This window comes from Hylobates moloch, unplaced genomic scaffold, assembly GCF_009828535.3.
Source record: "Hylobates moloch isolate HMO894 unplaced genomic scaffold, HMol_V3 SCAFFOLD_12, whole genome shotgun sequence".
In the NCBI taxonomy this organism is placed as follows: Eukaryota; Metazoa; Chordata; class Mammalia; order Primates; family Hylobatidae; genus Hylobates; species Hylobates moloch.
Genome location: NW_026652287.1, coordinates 79,485,038 through 79,496,831, shown reverse-complemented (window position 1 = coordinate 79,496,831; position 11,794 = coordinate 79,485,038). Strand labels below are relative to the sequence as shown.

The 11,794-nt window shown below is 42.6% G+C and overlaps 1 pseudogene; it reads left to right on the top strand.

Moving 5' to 3' along the window:
- The first annotated feature begins 299 nt into the window (after positions 1 to 299).
- On the top strand, positions 300 to 7,500 carry LOC116479572 (zinc finger protein 273-like; annotated as a pseudogene).
- Positions 7,501 to 11,794: the final 4,294 nt, after the last annotated feature.

Sequence of the window (11,794 nt, the reverse complement as noted above, 5' to 3'; positions counted from 1 at the left end):
GTTGTCTCTGACTCTCCAAAGCCTGAAGGCAAGAATGGCTAAGTCAGCCAAACATCAAAGACGGCAGCCTGCCCCTTCCTCTGGGAGCTTCATCCCAGGGAGGTTTGAAACCTCTGTTGGCCAGAAAATGAGGGGTAGCTAGAGACCCCAGTCTGGAGATCCCACCCAGTGGGGAGGAATGGGATCAGGGACCCACTTAAAACAGCAGTCTGGTCACATTTTTGTAGAGCAGCTATACTGTGCAGAGGGTCTGCCCCAAACCCCGGTTGCCTCAGACTTTCCAAAACCAGAAGGCAAGAATGGCTAAGTTGGCTAAACAGCAAAGATGGTGGCCCACCCCTCCCTCTGTCTCAGGGAGGTTAATACTGCTACTGGTGGCTGACTGGAGTTCTAAGCCAGTGGATCTTATCCTGCAAAGTGCCGTGGAAGCGGGGCCTGTAGCCTGTCACTGCTCAGTCTCCCTGGATTCAGCCCCTTTTTCCAGGGGTATGTAAGGGGGTCTAATGTTCTGCTTTGCCAGAGTTGCAGCTGCTTTTGCCAGGAAGCCTGGGTATCTAAGGTTCCTGGGGCTCTGCGTGTGTCTGAGTGGCTGCTCTGCTGAGACTCCGCATAGTCTGTGTGTCAGACTGAAGACCCTTGTGGAGTGGGTTCATGAAGGTATGTCCTCATCTGAGGGTTGCAAAGATCCATGGGAGAAGTATGGGTTCCCAGGGCTGCTCATTCACTCACCATTTCCCTGGACAGTGTAGGTTCCCCCTTCTCCATATTGCTCCCAAGTGGGTGGTCATCCTGCCTTGCTTTTCTCCATTCTCTATGGGTTGAATTGTATCTTTGATTAATCCCATTGCACATACCTGGATATTTCAGTTGAAGGTGCTGTTTTTACTCACCCCTTCCATTTCTCTTCACGACAGTGGTGCATACTAGCTGATTCTAGTTGGCCGTCTTGGCCACAATCCCCTGAGTGAGTTCTTACTCTGTTAATTCTCTTTTTGTTATTTTGTTTTTGTTGTTGTTGTTTGTCTGTATCTTGCTGAATAACCCTATTAATTCTTATGAGAACTAACTGTTAGAAAGAGCCTAGTATCTCCTTCTCTCTCTGTTTCCTCCACTCTCACCATGTAATGTGTGCTCCCCTTCCCCTTACTCCATGATTGGAAGCTTCTTGAGGTCGTTAACAGAAGCAGAGGCTGGTACCATGCTTCCTGCAGAGCCTGCAGGACAGTGAGCCAAATAAACCCTTTTTATTTATAAAATACTCAGCTTTAGGTATTCCTCTATAGCAATGCAAACAAACTAAGACAAATGCCTACATAAAAAAGTAGAAAGATTCCAAATAAACAGTCTAACAATGGACCAAAAGGAACTAGAAAAGCAAGAAGAAGCCAAATCCAAACTAATAGAAGGAAGGAAATAATAAGGATCAGGTCAGAACACACTGAAACAGACTAAAAATCAATATAAAGGATCAAAATGAAAAGTTGGTTCTTTGAAAAGGTAAACTAAATTAATAAACCAGTTGTGAGACTAGCCAAGGAAAAAAAAGACTCCCTCCCCCAAAAAAATCAGAAACGAAAAAGGAAACATTACAACTGATACCACAGAAATACAAAACATCATCAGAACATTGCATACCTGTATCAAAACATCTCATGTGCTCCATCAATATATACACATATCATGTACTCACAAGAATTTTTAAAAAGATATAATCAGAGACTATTATGAACAACTATACACTAACAAACTGGAAAACTGAGAGGAAATGGATAAAGTCCTAGACACACATAACCTACCAAAAATTAATCACGAAGAAATAGAAAACCTGAATAGACTGATAATGAGTATTGAGATTGTCTGAGTAACAAAAAGTCTTTTAACAAAGTTTAGGAACAGATGGCTTCACTGCCAAATTCTACCAAAGTTTCTTTTCTTTACATAAAATTGTTTTGAGACAAGGTCTTGTTATGTTGCCCAGGCTAGTGTCAAGTTCCTGGGCTCACAAGATCCTCCTGTTTCAGCCTCCTGAGTAGCTGGGACTTTAGGAACACGCCACATGCCTGGCTCAAATTCTACCAAACTTTCAAAAAAGAACTAACACCAATTTTTCTGAAACGATTCCAGAAATTTTAAGCGGAAGAAATTCTCCCTAACTCATTCTATGAAGCCAGCATTACCCTGATACCAAACCAGACAAAGACATAACAAAAAAAGAAACTATGGGCTAGACCTACCCAACATTCCTGATGAAAGTAGATGCAAAAATTGTCAATAAAATACTAGCAAACCAAATCCAACAGCACACCAAACAAACAAAAAATACACTATAACAAGTGGGATTTCTTACAGGGATGCAAGGGTAGTTCAACATATGCAAGACAATAAACATGACACATCACATCAACAGAATGAAAGATAAAAATCACATGATTACCCCAGTAGATACAAAAAAAGCATTTGATAAAATCCAACATCTCATCATGATAAAAACTCTCAACAAACTAGGAAAAGAAGGAACATGCCTCAACATTATAAAGGCTAGATATGACAAACCCATGACTATTATCATATTGAATGGGGAAAGCCCGAGAGTCTTTTCTGTAAGAACCGGAACAAGACAGAATGCCCATTTTCACCACTTTTATTCAACATATTACTGGACATTCTAGCCAGAGCAATCAAGCAGGAAAATGAAAGAAAAGGAAAGAGTCCTTTCAAACCAAAAAATTCTGATTTGATTTTTTAAATTTAGTAAAGTTGCAAGATACAAAAGTCAGTAGCATTTCTATACACCAATAATGAAGTACTTGAGGAAAAAAATCAAGAATGCAATTTCATTTACAATAGCCACAAAAGTAAAATACCTAAGGATAAATTTAACCAAAGAGGTGAAAGATCTCTATAAGGAAAACCAAACACACTGTTGAAAGAAATTAAAGCAGACACAAACAAATGGAAAGGCATCCCCTGCTCATGGATTGGAAGGATTATGATCATTAAAATGATCATACCGCCCAAAGCAATCTTCAGATTCAAAGTAGTCTTTATCAAAATAACATTGTAGACTTCTCTATGTCTTCTGCCCCTAGAGATACAGCCTCTGTGGCCTGCAGGTGTTGGGAGATCCACAGCTAAGACACCAGGACCTCCTGGAAGCCTAGAAATGGGACCAGTGACATTTATGGATGTGGCCATAGAATTCTTTCTGGAGGAGTGGCAATGCCTAAATACAGCACAGCGTAATTTTATAGAAATGTGATGTCAGAGGCCAGGCACAGTGGCTCATTCCTGTAATCCCAGCACTTTGGGAGGCTAAGGCGGGCAGATTATGAGGTCAGGAGATCGAGACCATTCTGTCTAACACAGTGAAACCCCATCTCTACTAAAAAAATACAAAAAAAAAAAAATTAGCCAGGTGTGGTGGCAGGCGCCTGTAGTCCCAGCTACTCAGGAGGCTGAGGCAGGAGAATGGCATGAACCCAGGAGGCAGAGCTTGCAGTGAGCCGAGATCGCACCACTGCACTCCAGCCTGGGCCACAGAGTGAGACTCCGTCTCAAAAATAATAATAATAATAGTAATAATGTTAGAGAACTACAGAAACCTGGTCTTCCTTAGTATTGCTGTCTCTAAGCCAGACCTAATAAACTGTCTGGAGAAAGAAAAAGAGCCCTGGAATATGAAGAGACATGAGATGGTAGCGGAACCCCAAGATAGGTGAGCCTGAGTACAACAGATGACACAGACGAGAGGTCCAAAGTTAAAAAAAAAAAAAAAAAAAAAAAAGCCAATCAAGGTCTGGCGAGATGAGAACTATATGACGGTTAATACTGAGTGTCAACTTAATTGGGTTGAAGGATACAAAGTATTGATTCTGGGTGTGTTTGTCAGAGTATTGCCAAAGGAGATTAACATTTGAGTCAGTGGGGTGGGGAAGGCAGACCCATCCTTAATCTGGGTGGGCACAATCTAATCAGCTGGCACAGCTAAAATATAAAGCAGGCAGAAAAATGTAAAAATAGAGGCCTCCCAGGCTACATCTTTCTCCCATGCTGGATGCTTCCTGACCTCGAACATCAGACTCCAGGTTCTTCAGTTTTGGAACTCAGACTGGCTCTCCTTGCTCCTCAGCCTGCAGGAGCAAGCTATTTTGGGGCCATGTGATCATGTGAGTTAATACTTAATAAATTCCATATTTTATATATATATATTTTCCATTAGTTCTGTCCCTCTAGAGAACCCTGACTAATACCGATTTGGGTACCAGGAGTGGTTCTAGAGGAATAGAATATTAAAGATAGAGTTCCTTCATTGGTTTGGGGGTTTCTGGAGTTGGCTGCTTGATATAATTAGACTCAAAATGCCAAGGACTCTATTTCTAATAGTATGGAGAACACTGATAGTCCTTGGCATAAACTGTTTAGAGAATTATGTAAAATGAATGCATTTGACACTCCTGATTCATCACTTAAGAGAGGCAAGGAGTTTAGTGACTGTCTGCATAATACGTTTAACCATATGTGGAAAACCAAGGAACATAATGAAGCTGGTTGTTTGCTCCTAAGTTCAGTGGACAAAGTGATGAAATAAAATGATGAATTCGGGGATTCTAAATCCCAGCTTCAGAAACGGATGAGCCTCAAATCTGTTAAGATTGCCCTGAGTGAGAGTTTTATCTTCTGTAGAGAAAGAGCTGATACTGTGGAAAAAACAGACGCAAGCTCTTATCATACAAGTGGCTGATCTGCAAGGAAAGGTGCATGCACAGCCTCACTAGGTGTCAACTTTAAAGTGAGGGCAATTGATTGGAAAAGAATAGGACCCTGCAACTTGGGATGGGGACATATGCGAAGGCCCTGATGAAGTTGGGGACAATGAGTTTGTAAACTCCGATGAACCTTTTTATTTGCTAGAAGAAACAGCTTCCCCATTCTCAGTAGTGGCAACATCCCCTCCCTGACCCATGCTGCCATCAGCCTCTCCACTTTTGTCTGAGGAGATAAACCCTGTGCTGCCTGAGGCAACAGTGATGGCCTCCCTTAAGTCAGTTGCCAGGCAAGATAATGTTGATTCTCCTCAGGAGCCACCCCAACACCCATTTGCTTCTAGACCTGTAACTAGACTAAAGTCCTGGCAGGCCCCTAGAGGTGAGGTGGAGAGTGTGACCCATGAGGAGATGCACTACACTTGGAAAGAACTGCTTGAGTTTTCTAATTTATATAAACAGAAATCTGGAGAACAGGCATGGGAATGGACGTTAAGGTTGTGAGATAATGGTGGAAGGAACATAGAATTGGATCAGGCTGAATTTATTGATTTGGGCCCACTAAGTAGTGACTGCAGGTTTAATGTTTCAGTTCAGGGAGTTAAAAAAGGTTCTAATAGTTTATTTGCTTGGTTAGCTGAAGTATGGATTAAAAGATGGCCCACTGTGAGTGAGCTGGAAAAGCCTGATCTCCCTTGGTTTAATGTAGAGGAAGGGATCCAAAGGCTTAGGGAGATTGGGATAGTGGAGTGGATTAGATCACTTTAGACCTACTCATCCCGGGTGGAAGGGTCCAGAAAATATACCCTTTCCAGTGACTTGTGAAATAGATTTGTGAAGGCAGCACCTGCATCTTTGAAGAGCCCTATACTTGCTTTTCTCTGTATGTCAGACCTAACAGTGGGGACCGCAGCCACTCAACTACAAAATTTAAATACAGTGGGAATAATTGGATCCCAAAGTGGCAGGGGCCAAGTGGTGGCACCCGATTGTCAAAGGCAAGGTAGGCATAGCTACTGTAATGGACAGCAGAGGCAAAGCAGCAATCAGAATAGTCTGGCTCATGAAGAGCCCTGGCGTTGGCTAATTAATCATGTTCCTAGAAGTGAAATTGATAGGAAGCCTACTGCATTCCTATTTAATTTATATAAGAAAACTTCTAAGTCAAATGGATAAAAGATTAATTTGAAATATAAAAACAGAGAATTACAGCCCCTCAATCGGTTTCCGGACTGGAGCCAGTTTACAGACCCAGAACCCCTTGAATGAAGGGGAAGCAAAGTCCCCTTGAGGAAGGACCTTACTACATTACTGACACTTTATGCGTGAATCTTTTTCCCCATCCTTCCCCAAGGAGACCTCTGGTCTTTTACCAGGGTAACTGTACATTGGGAAAGGGAAGTGATCAGACATTTTGGGGACTACTGGACACGGGCTCTGAGCTGACATTGATTCCAGGAGACCCAAAACGTCATTGTGGTCCTCCAGTTAAAGTAGTGACTTATGAAAATCAGGTAATTAATGGAGTTTTCACTCAGATCTGACTTACAGTGGGTCCAGTGGGTCCCTGGACTCATCCTTTGGTCATTTCCTCAGTGCCAGAATGCATATTTGGCATAGACATACTTAGCACCTGGCAGAACACCCACATTGGCTCCTTGACTGGTAGGGTAAAAGCTATTATGGTGGGAAAGGCCAAATGGAAGCCATTTGAGCTGCCTCTACCTAGAAAAATGGTAGGGCCAGGCATGGTGACTCACACCTGTAATCCCAACACTTTGGGAGGCCAAGGTGGGAGGATCACTTGAGGTCAGGAGTTCAAGACCAGCCCGGCCAACATACTGAAAACCTGTCTCTACTAACAATACAAAAAAATCGGTCAGGCATGGTGGCGCATGCTTGTAATCCCAGCTGCTCTACTTGGGAGGCTGAGGTAGAAGAATCACTTGAACCTGGGAGGCAAAGGTTGTGGTGAACTGAGATTGTGTCACTGCACTCCAGCCTGAGCCACAGAGTGAAACTTCATCTCAAAAAAGAAAAAAAAAAAAGAGTTAATCAAAAACAATATCGCATCCCTGGAGGGATTGCAAAGATTAGTGCCACCATCAGGGACTTGAAAGATGCAGGGGTAGGTGTGGCTGGCAAGATGGCCGAATAGGAACAGGTCTGGTTGGCAGCTCCCAGTGAGATCAACACAGAAGGCAGGTTATTTCCAACTGAGGTCCCGGCTCATCTCATTGGGACTCGTTAGACAGTGGGTGCAACCCATGGAGGGCGAGCCAAAGCAGGGTGGGGCATCACCTCACCCGGAAAGCACAAGGGGTCAGGGAACTCCCTCCCCTAGCCAAGGGAAGCCATGAGGGACTGTATCATGAGGAATGGTGCACTCTGGCCCAGATATGCTTTTCCCATGGTCTTCACAACCTGCTGACCAGGAGATTCCCTCAGGTGCCTACAACACCAGGGCCCTAGGTTTCTTTTCTTTTCTTTTTTTTTTTTTTTTTTTTTTTTTTTGAGACAGAGTCTTGCTCTGTTGCCCAGGCTAGAGGGCAGTGGTGAGATCTTGGCTCACTGCAAGCTCCGCCTCTTGGGTTCACGCCATTCTCCTACCTCAGCCTCCCAAGTAGCTGGGACTACAGGTGCCCACCACCACGCCCGGCTAATTTTTTTTGTATTTTTAGTAGAGACGGGGTTTCACCATGTTAGTTAGGATGGTCTCAATCTCCTGGCCTCATGATCCACCCGCCTTGGCCTCCCAACGTGCTGGGATTACAGACGTGAGCCACTGTGCCTGGCCAGGGCCCTGGGTTTCAAGCACAAAAGTGGGCGGCCATTTGGTCACACACTGAGCTAGCTGCAGGAGTTTGTTTTCACACCCCAGTGGCTCCTGGAACGCCAGTGATAGAGAACCATTCACTCCCCTGGAAAGGGGGCTGAAGCCAGGGAGCCAAGTTGTCTAGCTCAGCGGATCCCACCCCTATGGGGCCCGGCAAGCTAAGATCCACTGGCTTGAAATTCTTACTGCCAGCACAGCAGTCTGAAGTTGACCTAGGATGCTCAAGCTTGGTGGAGGAAGGAGCATCCATCATTACTGAAGCTTGAGTAGGTGGTTTTCCCCTCACAGTGTGAACAAAGCTGCTGGGAAGTTCAAACTGGGTAGAGCCTCTGCAGCTCAGCAAAGCCACGGTAGCCAGAATGCCTCTCTAGATTCTGCCTCTCTGGGCAGGGCATCTCTGAAAGAAAGGCAGCAGCCCCAGTCAGGGGCCTATAGATAAAACTCCCATCTCCCTGGGACAGAGCATCTGGGGAATGGGTGGCTGTGGGCACAGCTTCAGCAGACTTAAACATTCCTGCCTGCCAGCTATGAAGAGAGCAGTGGATCTCCAGCACAGTGCTCGAGCTCTGCTAAGGGACAGATTGCCTCCTCAAGTGGGTCCCTGACCCCCGTGCCTCCTGACTGGGAGACACCTCCCAGCAGGCATCGACAGACATCTCATACAGGAGAGCTCTGGCTGGCATCTGGCAGGTGCCCCTCTGGGACAAAGCTTCCAGAGGAAGGAACAGGCAGCAATCTTTGCTGTTCTGCAGCCTTTGCTGGTGATACCCAGGCAAACAGCGTCTGGAGTGGACCTCCGGCAAACTTCAGCAGACCTGTAGCAGAGGGGCCTGACTGTTAGAAGGAAAACTAACAAACAGAAAGGAATAGCATCAACATCAACAAAAAGGACGGCCACACAAAAACCCCATTTGAAGGTCACCAACATCAAAGACCAAAGGTAGATAAATCCACGAAGATGAGGAAAAAACAGAGGAAAAAGTCTGAAAATTCCAAAAACCGAACACCTCTTCTCTTCCAAAGGAGCACAACTCCTCACCATTAAGGGAACAAAACTGGATGGAGAATGAGTTTGATGAATTGACAGAAGTAGGCTTTAGTAGGTGAGTAATAACAAACTCCTCTGACCTAAAGGAACATGTTCTAAACCAATGCAAGGAAGCTAAGACACTTGAAAAAAGGTTAGAAGAATTTCTAACTACAATAACCAGTTTAGAGAAGAACATAAGTGACCTGATGGAGCTGAAAAACACAGCATGAGAACTTCGTGAAGCATACACAAGTATCAACAGTCATATCAATCAAGTGGAAGAAAGGCTATCAGAGATTGAAGATCAACTTAATGAAATAAAGCATGAAGACAAGATTAGAGAAAAAAGAATGAAAAGGAATGAACAAAGCCTCCAAGAAATATGGGACTATATGAAAAGACCAAACCCTGCATTTGATTGATGTACTTGAAAGTGACAGGGAGAATGGAACCAAGTTGGAAAACACTCTTCAGGATATTATCGAGGAGAACTTCTCCAACCTAGCAAGACAGGCCAACCTTCAAATTCAGGAAATATAGAGGACACCACAAAGATATTCCTCAAGAAGAGCAATTCTAAGACACAAAATTGTTAGATTCAGCAAGGTTGAAATGCAGGAAAAAATGTTAAGGGCAGCCAGAGAGAAAAGTTGGCTTAACCACAAAGGGAAGCTCATCAGACTAACAGCAGATCTCTCTGCAGAAACCCTACAAGCAAGAAGAGAGTGGGGACCAATATTCAACATTCTTAAATGAAAGAATTTTCAACTTAGAATTTCATATCCAACCAAACTAAGCTTCATAAGCAAAGGAGAAATAAAATCGTTTACAGACAAGCAAATGCTGAGCAATTTTGTCATCACCAGGCCTGCCTAACAAGAGCTCCTGAATGAAACACTAAATATGGAAAGGAAAAACTGGTACCAGCCATTGCAAGAACATACCAAATTGTAAAGACCATCAACATTATGAAGAAACTGCATCAACTAACACGCAAAATAACCAGCTAGCATCATAATGACAGGATCAAATTCACATATAACAACATTAGCCTTAAATGTAAATGGGCTAAATGCTCCAATTAAAAGGCACAGACTGGCAAATTGGATGAAGAGTCAAGACCTATTAGTGTGCTGTATTCAGGAGACACATCTCACATGCAAAGACACACATAGACTCAAAATAAAGGGATGGAGGAAGATTTACTGAGCAAATGAAAAGCAAAAAAAAAAAAAAAAAAAAAAAAAGCAGGGGCTGCAATCCTAGTCCCTGATTCAACAGACTTTTAACCAACAAAGATCAAAAAAGACAAGAGCATTACATAATGGTAAAAGGATCAATGCAATAAGAAGGGCTAACTATCCTAAATATATATGCACCCAATACAGGAGCACCCATATTCAGAAAGCAAGTTCTTATAGACCTACAGAGAGACTTAGACTCCCACACAATAATAGTGGGAGACTTTAACACTCCACTGTCAATATTAGACAGATCAATGGGACAGAAAGTTAACAAAGATATTCAGGACTTGAACTCAGGTCTGGACCAAGCAGACCTAATAGACATATACAGAACTCAAATCAACAAAATATACATTCTTCTTAGCACCACATCACACTTATTCTAAAATTGACCAAATAATGGAAATAAAACACTCCTCAGCAAATGCAAAAGAATGGAAATCATAACAAACTGTCTCTCAGACCACAGTGCAATCAAATTAGAACTCAGGAATAAGAAACTCACTCAAAACCGTACAACTACATGGAAAATGAACAACCTGCTCTTGAATGACTACTGGGTAAATAATGAAATTAAGGCAGAAATAAATAAGTTCTTTGAAACCAATGAGAACAAAGATACAATGTTCCACAATCTCTGGGACACAGGTAAAGCAGTGTTTAGAGGGAAGTTTATAGCACTAAATGCCCAAAGGAGAAAGCAGGAAAGATCTAAAATCAACATTCTAACATCATAATTAAAAGAACTAGAGAAGCAAGAACAAACAAATTTAAAAGCAAACAGAAGACAAGAAATAACTAAGATCAGAGCAGAACTGAAGGAGATAGAGGCATGAAAAATCCTTCAGAAAAATGAATGATTCCAGGAGCTGGTTTTTTGAAAAGATTAACAAAGTAGATAGACCACTAGCCAGACTAACAAAGAAGAAAAGAGAGAATAATCAAATAGACACAATAAAAAATTATAAAGGGGATATCACCACTGATCCCACAGAAGTACAAACTACCATCGGAGAATACTATAAACACCTCTACACAAATAAACTAGAAAGTCTAGAAGAAATGGATAAATTCCTGGACACACACACCCTCTCAAGACTAAACCAGGAAGAAGTTGAATCCCTGAATAGACCAATAACAAATTCTGAAATTGAGGCAGTAATTAATAGCCTACCAACCAAAATGTCCAGGACCAGATGGATTCACAGCTGAATTTTACCAGAGGTACAAAAAGGAGCTGGTACCATTCCTTCTGAAACTATTCCAAAAATAGAAAAAGAGAGAATCCTCCCTAACTCATTTTATGAGGCCAGCAGCATCCTGACACCAAAACCTGGTGGAGACACAACAAAAAAAGAAAATTTCAGGCCAATATCCCTGATGAACTTCGATGCGAAAATCCTCAATAAAATACTGGCAAACCAAATCCAGCAGCACATCAAAAAGCTTATCCACCACAGTGAAGTCAGCTTCATCCCCGGGATGCAAGGCTGCTTCAACATACACAAATTAACAAATGTAACCCATCACATAAACAGAACAAATGACAAAAACCACATGATTATCTCAATAAATGAAGAAAAGGCCTTTGATAAAATTCGACATCCTTTCATGCTAAAACTCTCGATAAACTAGGTATCGAAGGAACGTATCTCAAAATAATAAGAGCTATTTATGAGAAACCCACAGCCATTATTGTACTGCATGGGCAAAAGCTGGAAGCATTCCCTTTGAAAAGTGGCACAAGACAAGGATGCTCCCTCTCACCAGTCCTACTCAACATAGTATTGGAAGTTCTGGCCAGGGCAATCAGGCAAGAGAAAGAAATAAAGGATATTCAAATAGGAAGAGAGGAAATCCAATTATCTCTGTTTGCAAATGACCTGATTATATATTTAGAAAACCCCATCGTCTCAGCCCA